The sequence below is a fragment of the Bombus vancouverensis genome, chromosome 5 (assembly GCF_051014615.1).
Source record: "Bombus vancouverensis nearcticus chromosome 5, iyBomVanc1_principal, whole genome shotgun sequence".
NCBI lineage: Eukaryota > Metazoa > Arthropoda > Insecta > Hymenoptera > Apidae > Bombus > Bombus vancouverensis.
The window spans coordinates 17,080,715-17,096,454 of record NC_134915.1 but is presented as its reverse complement, the minus strand read 5'-3'; positions in this window follow the sequence as shown (position 1 = coordinate 17,096,454).

The following is a 15,740-nucleotide window of genomic DNA, read 5'->3' as shown; positions in this document are numbered from 1 at the left end:
AACGGAAACGCGTAGCGTTCCAATAATTTCATTAGACCTGGCAAAGGCCCGCTGGCTAGTGGTGGCTGGATTTTTTTCTCCAACGACGTCGCCACCTCCCGGAACAAACAAATTCAATTTCCCACGTACAAAGAATCGCTCGTTAAAATCGGAATCGCGGATAGCCCCGATCGTAATTGTTTTCATTTAATAAACCGGCCGGACTTTCGTTCCGATATCGGGAAGTAATAAAGAGATTTCGTTAAAATTCATGACGGGCCGATCGAGCCGCGCCACGGCTTACCACGGAGGTAAGTAGAGAGCGAAATGCATCAACAACGACTCGATCGATTCGGTTTTTAATAACGGGGACCCCCCTTCCTTTCGTAATGCGACGCGAGACCGAGTTCGGTCGAGTCACGGGGTGTGCCGTGTCGATTAAAATTTCCGCCGAATATCTGCTTGCCGGCGAACGACGCGACTTTTCCAGCAGCGTAAACTCCGTTAGTTGGAAAGGAGTGTCGCGCCTTCTGACCCATACGCGTCAGAATTCCACCTAGCTGACCTAACTTCGCAGTTGCAGTCGCACCCACATGGTCGCCTTACCCGAACGAACGCGCGCGTTGACAAGTTTTCTGCTTTTAGCGTACATAACGGCTCGCCGTTGTCGTACGTCGAGGAGGAATTTTTCGACGAACCGCGCGTCAACCGTGCAACGTCCGATAGACGCGCAACGGACAGCGGACAGCGGACAGCGTGCGATAAGTGGCGGAAACCAGTAAAACGAAGAAGAAATCTGACGGGACAGAGCGGGCAAGGGGGGATCCGCGGTAATGGCAAGTGGAATCGCGAAAATGACGTATAGCCGAACGGTGAACGCGCGCGAAACAATTTTCGCTGGAGGACGCATAAATCGCGTCGCTAGCAGGAAATTTATTAAGCGCGCCTAACGACAAACACGCGCATACGTTACATCGTTCGATGGCGATGTGGCGTGGCGTGGCGTGGCGTGGCTTGGGTTTTGCCGCCGCGGCGTATCGCGAGCTCAGTAAGACGTCAACTCGCATTCTTCTATGAAACCGCGCGTCTCGTTTTGTCACGGTTAATGAAGTTACCAGGCTCTGTGCGAGCAGCAGCGTGTAACGGGCTTTCGTATTCATCGGTCAATTCGCATTAGCATTATACGTCCGCCGATCTGGTAGTCGCGGTTATAGTCGCCATTAATCCTTCACCTTCCACGAGGTACCATTAATCACCCGCTTTATCATTTTCCTATCGTTTTAATAGAATACACCAACACGTGGCGGACGTGTGCCCGTGTTCGGCAACGCGTTTGACCTACATATATCGGCGAACGACTTTGAACGACGCGACGCGACACAACGCAACGGTCTCGATCGTAACGCAATTGCGCAACGATTCGGCCGCTAATTAGAAAGCGTTTCTTCGGTAAAAGCGGACGCACGCGATCCAACGAAATCGCGATATGCAACTTGCGGTTACGCTATAGCAGGTGGTCAGTGGGGATTGCGGCAACCGGCGCAATATCCACGGTTGTCGCTAGACAGATCGATGGACGGCGAATTTTCCGCGGTGGTGCGCGCTACTTTTCGTCGAATCGCCACGGCCTTGGACTCGAACGGATAGATGGAAAAGCGTCCGCGGCTTCTTGGCACGAGAGCGCGTTGCACGTGTGCGAAGGTGCGAAAAAGAGGGAGGCGTGGAAGGGTGGCGGCGGCGGCGGCGGCGGCGGCGGCGAGAAGGAAAAAGAAACGCGAGTCGGAGAGCGAGAAGGGAAGGAAGGACGAACGGTGCATACGCGGCATACATTAGCATAGGTTTGCTCGGCACGGGCTGTTTCATAGGTGGTTAGTTGGCACGCGACCGTCAGAGGTTCGACGTAGCCAGTCGATGGAGAGAAGGGATTTCGAGCAACACGCAACGCTTTTTGCCGGCTTCGAAACAAAAGCCTCGACCCGGCGCGGTCGGCGATTAGCCGAGGAAACCGAGACGCGTGTCGCGTACACGCGCGCTACCTTCGAGGAAACCTCGAAGAAACGGTCTGGTACCGCGATGAGATGGAAAGATGAAAAGAGAGAAGACGCGCGCGCACTCAGCCACGCAGGACCGACTCTGCTCGACGGCCTTAGAGGTTTTAATGTTATGCGGGATTCCCTTACCCCGTGAATGAGACGAGAGAAAGAGAGGACTGAACGGCAGAGGGTGGGGGGAGCGGGGAGAAGGTCTGGGGCCCGAGTCTCTCCTGCTCGTAGGAAGCCGTTAACCCACTTGTTCGTCGTATACTAATGAGGATGAAAATGAGATGACTGCGTTTATTTTAATTTCATCAGGTGCAAAGGACGTCGGCCGTGCGCCTCGACTGCACCTGCCTGGCTCGTGCCGACCTGGCCGTTCGTGCTCGATGGACCGCGTAGCGCCGCGAATTATCATTCTCGATGACTCTCCTTCTGTTTTTTCTCCGTTTCGACGTTTCCGTCAACGGGTGCGAGACAAACGCCTCGAACGAATCGAACGGCCGAGGCGGTTGACGGGGGGTGGGGGTTGGGGGAAAGTGGAGACGGCTTCGATCGGATCTGGGTTAGGAAAAGATATCGTTGTCGTTCCTTCGGCGGTTACTTCTTCCACCAACAATAGGAAGCTTTCTTCTTCTGCTGCTTCTTCTTTCTTCGTCTCTCGTTTTCTCTCTGTCGTCCCCTCTGTCCGTTACGTTTTCGCGCCGATTGATCCCGATTCGAGGAGGCAGCAGCAGCAGCAGCAGCAGCAGCAGCATCGACGCGAGAATACACCGTGCGTTCGAGACGAAAGCTATTTACGTATGCACGATTGTCTCGTCGAGAAGGAGAGGAAAAAGAGAGAGCGTCGAATGGCAGAAGGGTTTGCGAAGGGGTGCGGGCGAGAGAAAGGAAAGAAGGAAGGAAGGAAAGAAGGAAAGACGGAAGGAAAGGATTTCGGTTCGCACACGGTTCGACGACGATGCCACGGAGACGATCGTCTATCTCAGGGGTGTGATCTTCCCAACCCCTCGCTCACCCCCTTCTCCCCGGTTGAGCAGGAACGAACGCGGGGGTCACAATGGTTTGCATACACTTTCCCATAGGGATGACACCGTTCGAACGTATACCTGGACCTTTAAACGTCGGTCGAAGAGAGAAAAGGGATACGTAACGTATGGAGATCTATGCAAAATCGCGCGTACCTGAGCGGAGGATATATCCGTCCGATAGCACGGGGTCACCCTTTCCACGGTGTTTATTGTTCCAGATCGGTAGGAGAAGGGTTGCGCGCTGGCCCGTACCCTCTCCACCCGTACACCCCTTTTCTACGGCCGTCCGCGTTGCCTTCTTCCACGCACAGTTTCTCTTTCCCGGCAGAGCAGCAACCCTTGAATTTTAAATTATGCAACGACCGGGCCACTGCCACTGGCAACGAGAAGCCGAGAGACAGAGGGGTAGAGGAAGAGGCTGAACCAGGTATATTCAAATGGGCATATTACCTGGGCTCTTCCTATTCAAACAGCCAAGCTACCTCGTAAACCCCCTTCCTCCTCCTACCGATCATCGGAGATTTATAATAAAAGCAACACAGTCTGCCACCAGCGAAGACTCTCGCAAAGATTCTCACGGTGTCTCCTCTCGACTTCCGCTCCTCTTGTTCCCGACCATCGCTACTTTGCCTATCGAACCGATGTCGGCGGGAGAGGGGGAATCATCGACGGCGAGGACACCACGGCACCGATGCGTTTGCATCTTCCGAACGATCCGCAGTCGTTTACAAGGGGTTCGATCGGTCGACCACTCTCACGAGAAACCGTTAACGTCGCGTTATTCCGAGCGACCGTTTCACGCTTTCCAACGGACTTTCTCCGATCCGTCGACTGTTCGATGCGTTCGTTCTCGACTCGGCGTCGCGTTACGTTACGTTACGTTACGTTACGTTACGTCTTGTTTCCAGTTGCCGCGGTCGATCGTGCCACGGTATCGCGAAAAAAAATCGTTTGCCGGAAGCGCGAGAAACGATCGAGGCAGCGCGTGGCGATGTTTCCGCGGCACGGCGATCAGACGCGTCTGGTCCTACGGTGGGTTAAGGTCATCCCCCTTGTCGCGGAATCGGAAATTAATGCAACGCATCGCCGGGACTGGCTACCTAACGCCAGGCGTAATATGCAAATGTCGAGGCCGGCTCGCGCCTCGTCGAAACGAGGAAGAGAATGGAAGATCCCCACTTTCTTCCTTTCGCTCTCTCTCCCTCTCTCTCTCTCTTTTCGGCTCGCACTATCTCGCCTGGCTCGCGTCGCCTTCCGTTTCGTTCTGTCTCGTATCTCGCGAGCCGGACCAGCATCCATAGCAGCCCGTGGAAGAAGCGAAGAACAGCGACCGTGGAGAAACGAGACGAAGAAGGAAGAACCGATGAGCCGCTATAACGCTACCCCGTACGTGTTCCTTCTCCTTTTCGACTTTTTCTCTCTCCCCGTATCTCCGTCGTACACACCGACTCTTCCGACAGATAAATAATTCATCGAGGCTGCATGCTTTATGACGATTATGCTAATCCACGTGAACCTGTTACCACCGCTTACCCGTGCGCATGCAGCCTGAATGGACGATGCAGGGAATCGTAGGCGATACTTCGCACGCGTCCATCGAAACGTCCAACCTACGACACGAGCCCGAGAGGATGCAACTCCTTCTCTCCTCTCTTCCTTTCTTCCCGCTCCAATTCGCCCGATTCATCGTACATCGAATAATATCCTTGGAACGCTCGTCTCGTGCCGTCGGTAGTATACGTGAACGAGAAAAGAGGCGGACAGGTGGCCTAGGGAAGCTTCGACAAAATGTGGGAAACCGATGACCGACTCTCCTTGTCCCTCGTTCACGCTCTTTTCCCCTCTCACTCTCTCGCTCTCTCTCTCTCTCTCTCTCTCTCTCTCTCCCTGACCGTCCATCTACGCGCACGAGCTCGTCGGCCCTTTTCTCCGTCCTTGGCACAATGACCCCACGAGATTCCTTTTTCGTTCCATTAAAGTTGCATCACTCTGCCGTACCTCCTCGTAGTCGATATTTATCGCGCGCGATGGAAAAAGCCTGTCAGCTTATCGTCAAACGACGCGAACGACAACGACAGCCACCGCGTAAAGAACGCTCGACCGACGGTTCGTTTGATTTACGCGCGAAACCGGCCGGGGATTTCGAGGAGGAAAAGATTTTCGGACGCACGACCGGTCGCACGCGTGCAAGCTAAGTAGAACGCGTTCCACTTGATCGGTCGTTTTCGTGGCTGCCGTCGTCAGTCGATGCGTATCGTAAAGAGATCCGCGCTCGAACGAAACACCGCGATTTACGGGTCGCCGTGGAGGCGTTGCTCAACGGTTTTCGAGCGACAACGAGCGGAACGTAACGTCGTGCGTACCACGCTCGATGGACGCGTAAATCCAACCACTTTTACCACCGCCTCGTCCACCGACCGCTCCTTTCTCTCTTCTTTCCTCTTTCTCGTTCTTTCCGCCTGCACTCCGACGCGCTTTTCTCACGCGAACGAACGCGTTTCCCGTTTTTCCACGGTAACTCGATCGCGAGCGTCGCCGCCACCGGTTAATTACGTCGAACGACACGGAAAATGTCGCGTTGCCGGACCGATCTATCGATCGATCGATCGATCATTCGCCGTCAGTTTCAACGGTCGCTTCGTCGACGTAGTCGGCGGCGAGGAACGATGTTTGCCAATTACTGAAGCAGAACTACGCAATCAGCGGTGGTTTCTTTCGCGCGCGGCTGAACCAGTTGCAAGGAATCGAAGAGCGTATCTTTCTCTTTCGGCCAGCAAAGACGAAACGCCGCGCGGTCGAGAGCGTGGGAGGATAGTCGTCCGCGCGGCGCTCTAAAGTCGAGTAGACCCGGAAACCGAGTCGAAGCCTGGACTCTCTTATCGCGTTTCAGCTTCCCCAAGCCGGCCTTTTATTAGCGTTGCTAGTTATCCGGGACTATCTAATAAATTGTTCGCGAAGGGGCGCGAGTGCGTGTGTGCGTTTACGATTAGATTCGTCGTCGCGGTTTCCAGCTGCCAGGCGTTCGCGTGGCTTCTGTGGACTTTGCAGTTTCTCGCGGCGCAACGGTGCGCGTTCGTCTACTAGAAATTCAGTTAGGAACGTCGACTGGAAATTCCGACGGTCTATGGCAAAGTACACGGTTCGCAGAGGCAGCACCTCGTTCGTCGCGTTCGAGTCGCGAGCGAACGCGACGCGACTGCTTTTTCGGTGGAAAGCGGGCCTCTCGCGACACGCGAGACCGTGCACCGGAGGGACAGAAAAAAGGACGATTCAGGTTGCACCGAGCGTATACGTTCACCTGAAAAACCACGACTTCCTCCAGGTGCGCGCGACCTGTTCCAAAGGCGTCTCTCTCCCTTTTGCCATTACGGGCCTGTCAATGGGAGATAGGCTCGATTCCCCGTAAGCGACAGACATCCGATCGTTCCATTTCTCCTCGATGAAAATCGCGGCGCGCGACGATGCCTACTAGCGTTTTTCTAACGACTTGCCACGGAATCGATTCGATGCCTGCGTCGCGTTCCAACGACCCGTTCGTGCCGATCGTTGCAACGAAATCGGCCGAATCGATTTCGTGAGCGGTACGCGAAAATGCAAATTTCCTTTCGATCGAAGGGCCGGAAAGGGGTCGGTTGGAAATTCGAATCGAACCCAGAGCTGGTCGCACCCCGTGCCACGTCAATGGGGAGCAGGTAGCAGAAGGAGCATTACGATCGACAGGCAAACACCGTGCGCTCTTCTCTCGATCGGCAAGTGGTGGTGGCTGGGACGACGAGCGACACCGCGACTCGACCGAAGAGGTAAGCGTATCCGGCGATGGCTGCGGGCCGAGTTAACGCGTTTCTTTTATTATGACACGCAACTGGAGCCAAGCCGACCCTGCGCAACCGTTTAGGGAAATTTCCTTCCACTGTTATTCAAACGAGGGTCCAACCGAAAACGCGACCCGTTCGCGCTGCCCCGTCAACCTATGCATATCGATCATTCTTCGATCCGATGAATGCGCCAACCAACCGAACCAACCCTTCTGCCTCTGTCGAAAAGGCATCAACGGTTTTTTCTCGTTCGCGTCCTTGGTCCTCGTTGCGAAACGGCGACGATTCGGTCCGCAAGCATTCGCCGAACATCGCCGATGTTACTCGGTCAGCGTCGCATCCTTTTGCCGCCGCGAGTTGGTCCGAGTGTTTCGTCGGTGTAAACTCGTTTCGCCGCGACCTTCGGTGGCGTTAAACGAACGCTATTCATCGAACTCCGTGCGCGTTCGTTCGGACGCGTGTAAACACACGGAACGACGGCGAAAGGGAAGCAAACGGCAGACAAGGTGGAATCGGGGGAGAAGGTTTCGCGGACCGCGTTCGCGAATTTTCCAAACGGGACGCGTGTGCGCCGCGTAGAATCCAGAGACGAGGTTCGCTGCTGTTTGTGTTTGAGAAGTAAATTACAATAATCGAATAGACGCGGGCTAATTGCCCCTTTGGTTTCCCGTCTCCAGCTTAACCCCCGTGTTATTCGCGCGAACAGCCTTGCGCGCGATCGGCGCAGCCAAAACCAGGTTTTCGTGGAGGAAACGGTACGGCGAGAAACGCGGGAAATAAGCGTATCGCGTCCAACGAGATTTTTTTTCTTCGCTAAACGAGCAAAGTGGAACGAGCGAACGGCGGAGTCCACCGGTGTTTCGAAATACCAGCTAGGATTTCCGAAGGATTTATTTCAAGAAGCCGTGTTCGCGACACTCGGTGACCGGTGCTTATAACCGGACGCACTGGCGTGGCATTAGATATACGAGTTAACGACTTAGAAAAAAACGCAGGCAGGAATGTCACCTGTTTGTGCAAGTATCGACATTATCCCATTGCGACGCGATAAAATCGAGCTTAAAAGCAAAACAGGATATTACTTAAGCGCGAAAACATTTTGTCTTGAGAAACACAGCCGTCGTCCGATTGATTTATTATGTCGACCGGTGTTCCTCGCCGAGATACGCGCAGGAATACCGCTGAATCGTCGGCGATGCGAAGCGCGAGAAAGAAATTCTGCCGATGCGTTGTCCCGCTGTTTTTCGAATTCCTGCACCGTAGAGACGGCCAATGGTGCACTTGGTCGACAGCTATTATCGTTTTACGAGCTCGTAAAGGAATTAATAGGCATCGACGTCGTAACGCTTAAAATACGTCTCTTTGATTGGACAAGCGCGATCATGGTGACCGATAGCACGGCTATCTCGATAGTAATCGCGGTAGTAGTCGCGGTAGTAGTCGCGGTAGTAATCGCGGTAGTAATCGCGGTAATAATCGCGATGCGATCGATCGGAAACGGTTTGACGCGACGGAAAATTTGCGATCGAAACGGACAGAAAATAAAGCGACGTGGAAGAAAACAAAGAAGACCGTTGCGTACCGTCGTCGACCTCTGGTTCCTGCGTAGTTCTGAGCTGTTCTCTCGCGCGCATTGTACACACTGCGCGATCAGTGAGCAAAGGTAAGCGCGAACGCTCGCCGCCACGGCGAACCGAGAGACGTATTTGTAGAGGCAGCGAAACTAAAAGAAGAGAAGCACAGAGAGAGAGAGATAGAGAGAGAGAGAGACAGAGACAGAAACAGACAGAGAGGAGAAGAGATACGTTGGCCGAGGAGGATAAAGTTGAGTCGACGCTCGCCATTACCTGCGAGATTCGTTCTAGCTTCCAAGTATTCCGTAGTTCGTTTGCTCCTCTCGGCGGACACCAAGAACCGCTCGACTATTTCGCCGGTGCGACGACGCGCCGGTCCCATCTTCGCACCGGAGGGGACTCGTCTCGCTCCGAATACCGAGAATTTCGGCATAGAGAAGCCCGCGTTCGTGCGCGTCGCGAAGGAGCGTCGCGACCCTCTCGAATCAAGGTCAGGCTGTCGGTACCACCGACGCGACCGTTCCGTGCCGTTTCGTCGACTCGATAGAGGGGGTTAGATTGGGGGCAGAAAAGCGGAGTGAAGAATGGAAGAAATGGTTCGCTGGTGGAGCACGGTCGTGGTGAAAAGTTGGTCGAAAGAAGGTCGAGAATCGAGTTTAGCAGGATTTTGGCGGCGAGGTGTGTAGGGCGACGGAGCCGAAATAGCAGCGGGGAATGCTCGCGGCTAGAGGCGAGAGAGGCCAGCCTTTCGGGACCCGGTCCCCGGTCCCCGGAGTACTGGCGACTGGCGATTATAAAGAACAGTAAAAAAGAAACGAGACGGGAGACACCGACGGCGAAAGAGAGACGGGACGTGAGCGAAGAGAGGAGCGGCACGGCGCGTATAGGCATCGTTGTTGGCTGCGTTTAAAAAACCAGTTGTGCGAGCCAAGCCGACAGCGACGGCACTCGCCGGGCCATCGAGAAAACCGGCGAGAAGGTGCGCGTGGGCCGCACGACTCCTATAAGGACCACGCTTTCGAGCCCTTCGCCGCATTCAGACGCTTCCACGGTTTGTTTTCTGCCGGATAGGTGACTCGACTCTCGGCTCAGCTCGGCCCCAACCCTTCGACCGACTTTCGCTCGGTTCGATCGTTTCGCTACCTCGGGACTCTACTACCTTCCTCTTTCCTTTTCCCGTTTTCTTGGATGGCGCGCGATTATCCACGCGCCGTGCGTATTCCGTAACGACGACTCGTTCGCCGAGTTCTCGAATCGCGGCATCGACGACCACGTCGCTGTTGCTCGAAAGATTACTCGAGAGAGCGCCGGCATGCAACGAAAATTATGCAAATACGATGCAAATCCCGGAGCCGCGTGACGCTAATCCGCGTCACAATATTGAAGGTAATTGGTCGATCTGGGATTGCTTGGCCCGCCTTTCTCTCGCGGTCTTTCTCCGTTCCGCTTTCACCCTCGCCGCCCGATCGCGCCGCAAAGTACTCGGTAGCCCGGAAGTCTTCGTCGCGGAATAGATTTTACAACGTCGAGATCGTACGGGTAACAACGGCGCGAACCGAATCCGAGGCTCGACGCTTTCGTAAAACCGGGATAAGTCGGTGCCAGATCTCTCTCGGTCTCGTTTACGACTAGCTCGTGAAACCTTTCGTAGACGCGAGACGCGCGATGTGTTCGATCGGATCGGCCGAATCCGGAGGCAACGCGCGAGAGAGCCCGCGCTCGATTATGCCTGAAAAGATCGTCCTTCGGTGTTCGCCTCTTATCGATCCTCGTACGGATCTCGTGTTACGGTAGACGAGGGGGAGGCAAAGGGGCGGACTCGAGGTTCATTCATGCCGGCCGGTGGAAGAAGAATTATCTCGGTCGGGCCCGTTATCTGTGCGACGTACGTGCGTGTAAGTACGTAGCCAGCTCGAAGGTAGTCACGAACCCGAAAGAGATACCGCGCGATTCCGAGCGGAAAGCACCGGAGAGTGGCGCTCGGCGGAGAAAGAGGCGCGTCTAGCCCGAGGCAAACGAAGAGAGAAAGAGAGAGAGAGAGAGCGACGGTCCGTTCTCGTGGGGGTTGATGAATGACGGGCGGTTAGCCACGACCACGCTAAAGTTATCTCGGTAATCTGAGGAGGCGAGGTCCCACTGTCTTACGAGGAGTTTTATTATGGTGTTTCTACTTGGCAAGGGCGAGGTCAGCGCGGGCGTGCGCTACGCCGAGGCCTGAAAACGAGACTGGGTCAGTCCCGGTTGCATCAGAGACGCATGGAAACGGAGAAGAGCTTCCCGTCGTCGTCCCTCTCGAAACTCGAATCGTTTCGCAGCTACGAGCTGGCAGTTTCCATCGTTCGACCTTTCTCGAGGCCTTGACCCACTCTCTATTATAGACTCCTTGCTGGCCAACACGATCGTCGCTCGGTATCGCCTGTCGTCGCGTTGCTTCGCCCGAACTAATCCGATGCCCGACTTACGGCCGCGATTCGCTGGCCGATTTTCATCGGAGAAACGGGTCCTCGCTCGTTTCCGCGAAACCCACGTCATAGCGACATCTACGAGCGCAGGAATCGGAGCAAAAGTCGACGGCTGCCCTTCGACATCGGTAACCTTGAGTCGGATAGAGAAGGGTCTGAGAGAAAACGGCAGCATCCCCGTTCGCCTGGCCGCTCCATCTGTTGCCTCTCGTCGGTAAGGGATTTCGTCGCGGAAACAGTCCCAAAAAGACGAGGAGAAAGGGTGGGCCCCCTTTCGAGTCCACCGTCCCTGCCGAGGTGCCTTACCGGTCGTGATTCTTATCCCTCGTTCGTTTGCAGCGATCGCGTTGCAGCTGCAAAGGGTTGGAAACTTCGGCGTCGCAAGATGCCGCCGGGTCGGCCTCGAAAGTAGGCCATCAGCGCGCAGTTTTCGTTAGGTCGTCCGCCGAACGATCCTACCCCGGGCGTCGTCGTAATTTCTTGGTCCGCAGATAATTCCAATTATCGTTTAGACGAGCGCCGGTAACGTTCCTAATAACCATAATCAGGGTGGCGATCTACGTCGTGCGGTTATTTTCGTTCCGGTGTTTTTCTCCGTCGTCGGTCGCCGTGACCGGCGCGTAGATCCTCAAGCCATCCGGCTTCGACGTTTGCGGCGAATCGACGAAGCGTTACCGGGAACCGACAACAAACTCCGATAGGCTACAATTATCTGCGGCGAAACATCGTCGTTTCTCGGAGTAACGCCTCCAGTCTTTTCGAGAATCCACGGTTTCCTTCACGGCGATTTTGTTTCTATCGTCGCGTGATCGGGCACGCGCCACACCGTGTCTATCAACTTCCTATCTCGTTGCAACGAGTTTTCGGTAGGGAGTTTTCGGAACGAGACCTTCTAACGAGCCGATCGAGCCTGCGGCTCCGACCTTCCGAGATTCGGGGATCGTGGGGTCCGTCTGTAGCGACCTTTTCAACCAACTCGTCCCCGAATACTCGGAAGCAGCACGCAACGAAACGGATCGCGATGCATCGGATCACGCGCGTCCCTCGAACCGCCACGAAGGAACACCGACGTCGGCGGAGACCGGCGGTGCGCGAGCTCGGTTTTTGCTCGCAAAACTGCCTCCTTCGCCGTGACACGTCGGTGAAGCCGATGACCCAGCATCCCGTGGATTTGTTCGCGATCGTTGGCTGCGGACGAGACAGAGCGAGAAAGCAACGCTTCGCAGCGGGTAGATACGTTAGCGCGGAGATACGCGCGTTCGCTGGTAGCGAAGGCCGATGGAAAACCACGGCGAGAAGGAAAATCCGTGCGTACACGCGTTCGTCGCGTTGTTTTCTCTCGAGTCTGAACGGTCCGCGGAGGCGAGGAAAGCGCCTCGAACGCGAGGAGAAGACGGATCGACGAACGATCGTCGTGGAAAGCTGAAAGATATCGAAGAAACGACGGGAAGGCGTTCTCTCTCTCTCTCTCTCTCTTTCTCTCTGGAGCGCAAACGCAAACGCAACCGTGTATACCACGATGCGTTTACTACAAGCTTACCGACGCGCCATTCACTGGACCCCTATGAATGAACACGGACGAACGCGCGATGGCAACTTTATACGCTGTAACGCGACCAGGCAGAGTGGTTGCCGGACCAAAAGAAGGAGAAAGAGGGGCCCGTGCACCGTTGGATAGAGCGAACGGCTCGTCAGATGAGAGAGGGAGAAAGAGAGAGATTTCTGGAGGAGGGAGAGAATGGACGGAGAAGGGAAGCTTGCGTGGACGCGAAACGTATGCACGCACACGCCGATCGATCGAGAGGTTGCGCATTGTATTATTATTCAATAGCGATAGAGTAATTGATCTCGCAGTGTCTTTCTCTCCCTGCCGCGAGGCTGTACGCATTCGTGTAACGTTGCGCGCGTGCGTGCGTGGACAGCTCGGTGGAAGAATCGCGTGCAAAGGAGCCGCGAATAGACGGGAGCGAGGAAGAAGGCGAATCCGGTCGTTTAATGAGTTTGATATGGAAGGGCCGTCTCTGCTCGCGATCTTCGTTATTCACGGGACGTCTCGGCTCGGCGGCTCGTCACGGTCCGATCGATCGCCGCGCGTCGTTAAATCGCCCTTCGATATCCATCTAGAGGACGACGTCGATGATAAACCGCGGCTCGTTCGCGATTCGTTTCGCCCCCGTGGATCGCCCCCTCGCCCCCCTCTTCGATTTAACTTTCAGAACGATTCGCGTCCGAATTCACCTGCTTTCGCTGCGCGACCGATCGACGCTGCATCGGTTCCTAGCTCGATCCGCTCGAGGAACGTTTCTGCCAAATTAACGCGCGTGGAGAAATTCCCCAAACGAGGTGTTAACCTGTTCGTGGCCGGTCATGGGGATCGAAGAAACGTCGCGTCGCTCGGTTTTTATCGCGTCTCGAGCGGCACGATCGGCATTTCGAGTTTCAAAAGTTCTCTTCCCGATGATTTACCGCTAGATTTCTGACCTTTAAATACAACCGGCGGCCCGTGTTCCGTTCTCGACCTCTCCGAGACTACTTATCACGTAATCGGGAGTAGTTATACGGCATCCACTTTCGTCGATGCGAAATTGTCCATTGGAAGCGAAAGGTACGAGGCGAGATACGGGTCGAGCATGTATATTATTGTGTATTTGTCAGGCTGCGGCAACGGGCCCTCCCATACCGAGTTCTCGCTCCTCCGTCGCCTTCTCCTCCACCTTTTCCATCTCCTTTCCACCCCTGTCTCCGTGTGTCGTACGTACAACCTGCATTCCCGTAAGTATAATTCCCGCCGCGTTGTTTGTATGCACATGTAAATGCACGGGTATTGTGTTTGCCGATGCCACACCACCACCGCTGCCGCACCGACGACGTTCCACCGTGTCCCTACACGAAAGCGTTAAACGCCGAGCGCTGTCTCGAATTCGAAACTAAACGCTCCACGTCTTCGTCCTAACGCGATCTCTCGATCGTCTCTCTCTCTCTCTCTCTCTCTCGTCGACGATTCACCGGTTTTCCATCGTATCGTCGCGATCGGCGATCGCGTCATCGCGAGATGACGGAAAGTTCGATCGGCGCGCGCGACCAGCGATCGCGCGCCGTGAAAGCAACGCGAAAGATTCGCGAATGGCTCGTCCGCGCGAGCTGCGCCGCGTCCAACGCGTTTCTACGCCGTGGGACGCGATCGTACTCCGTTAGCCGTGTGTAAACCGATGCGAATATCGCGTTGCATCGAATTCCCCGTAACGATAACGCTCGGTCGCCACGAGGCACCGCGCGGCTCTCTTGTGAAGCAGACTTTAACACCAGCCACGTTGCCAGCTGAACCATCCCGGGGCAGCCCGACAACAGGAATGCCGTGTGTTAAAATGCCTTCTGCGGTTGTGTGTTGGAATCGTGTGCGTCCCGTGCGTCGCGTTACTGTGTGCGTGCCTGAGTAGGATGCGTAAAACGTGCGTCTGCGTTCTCCCCGTGCCCAGCCTCGGGCCCAGCATCACCTGTCTTCCCTCTCCCGACCCTCCCCTCCTCGCCCTTCTACAACCACCTAACTCTCTTCTCTTTCCTGCCTTTCCTTTCCCTTCCTTTCCTTCCCCTTTTCTCTTGCCTCTCCGAACCCTTCGCGCATCCCGCTCCTCTCCTTCTATCTCCGTCTTCGCTGCTTTCTCCTGCGATCTCCGCCTCTACCACAGAAACAGCAGATCCCCAAAGAGAGCCTGCAACTAGTTCGATCTCGCATCTTCGATTTCACTTTCGCGTGGCCGTTCGATTTACGAATTACGCCGTTCGCAAGTTACAGCTGCAAGAGCGCGAAACGCGAAGCGAAGCCAACGAGCGAAAGGCAATTTTTCCGAGATGGCAATTTCGAACGTCGCGGGTCTCGGGTCGATCGGCGGCTAACCATCGGCGATCGAAAATTGGAAATGGTCGTTCGCTCGGAAGGGGTTACGAACGAGCCGAGATTTCCACGTGGCCCCGACAGGCGCGTGCTTGCGTTTACGGTGGTTGCGGTTTTGCGGTTTGTACGACAGGCATCGTCGTTCCTCGGCATCGCTGTTGCCTACCGTGCGCGCGCTTCCGAATCGTCTTCAACGCGTATCCGCGTAACGTTGCCGCGAACGTGGCTACCGAACCGGAGACCGTTGGCAGCGGTTACACTTGACGGCTGGAAGGAAGTTTCTCCTGGAGGATCGTGCACGAATCGTCGCGAAGCGAGCACGAGCGAGCGTGCGAAATCCTGTAATTTCGAGTAAATTCGAAGGCGAGCGTTTCACGTTATCCCGTGGCGTCGGTGCCGTGTTCAGCTATTCTCGGCAATGTTAAAAGCCGACTCGTTTAATTTCCTTTTTTTCGTCTGCGCACGGCACATCCCACCCTTTTGTGCGCTGCACCTTCAGAGGTCTGCACCTACTCCTTCGGGCCCGTTTGAGCGTGCTACGAGCTAAACGTGCCCCGCGGGGGCCCACGGTCCGGCAGACCCTCGCTTTTACCCTTGACCGATCTCCCTTCGGACGCGTCTTCTTCGACAGTGCTGCATCTACTTGGTATCTCGCCCTGCACACCGTGTCGTCGTCGGTTCTTCTACGGGCACCGCGTCAGACACGTTTGCCCGACTCGTGCACGCGTACGCGCAGCGGATAATCGAGCCTCGAAGTAGCCAACGATTAAGTCGAGTTGTTGTCATCGCGGTAGCGTAACTCCAATCTATTAAGGTTATTATTCTAACGGCGTGTACAGGTAATCGGAGGATTATGATTTCGCGCACAGCAGTGGAACTACCGTGCCTTTCACTTACCACCAGGAGACACGGATAATAGCTCCGATCGGCGGTGTAGTCGGTGACGCGTGCATA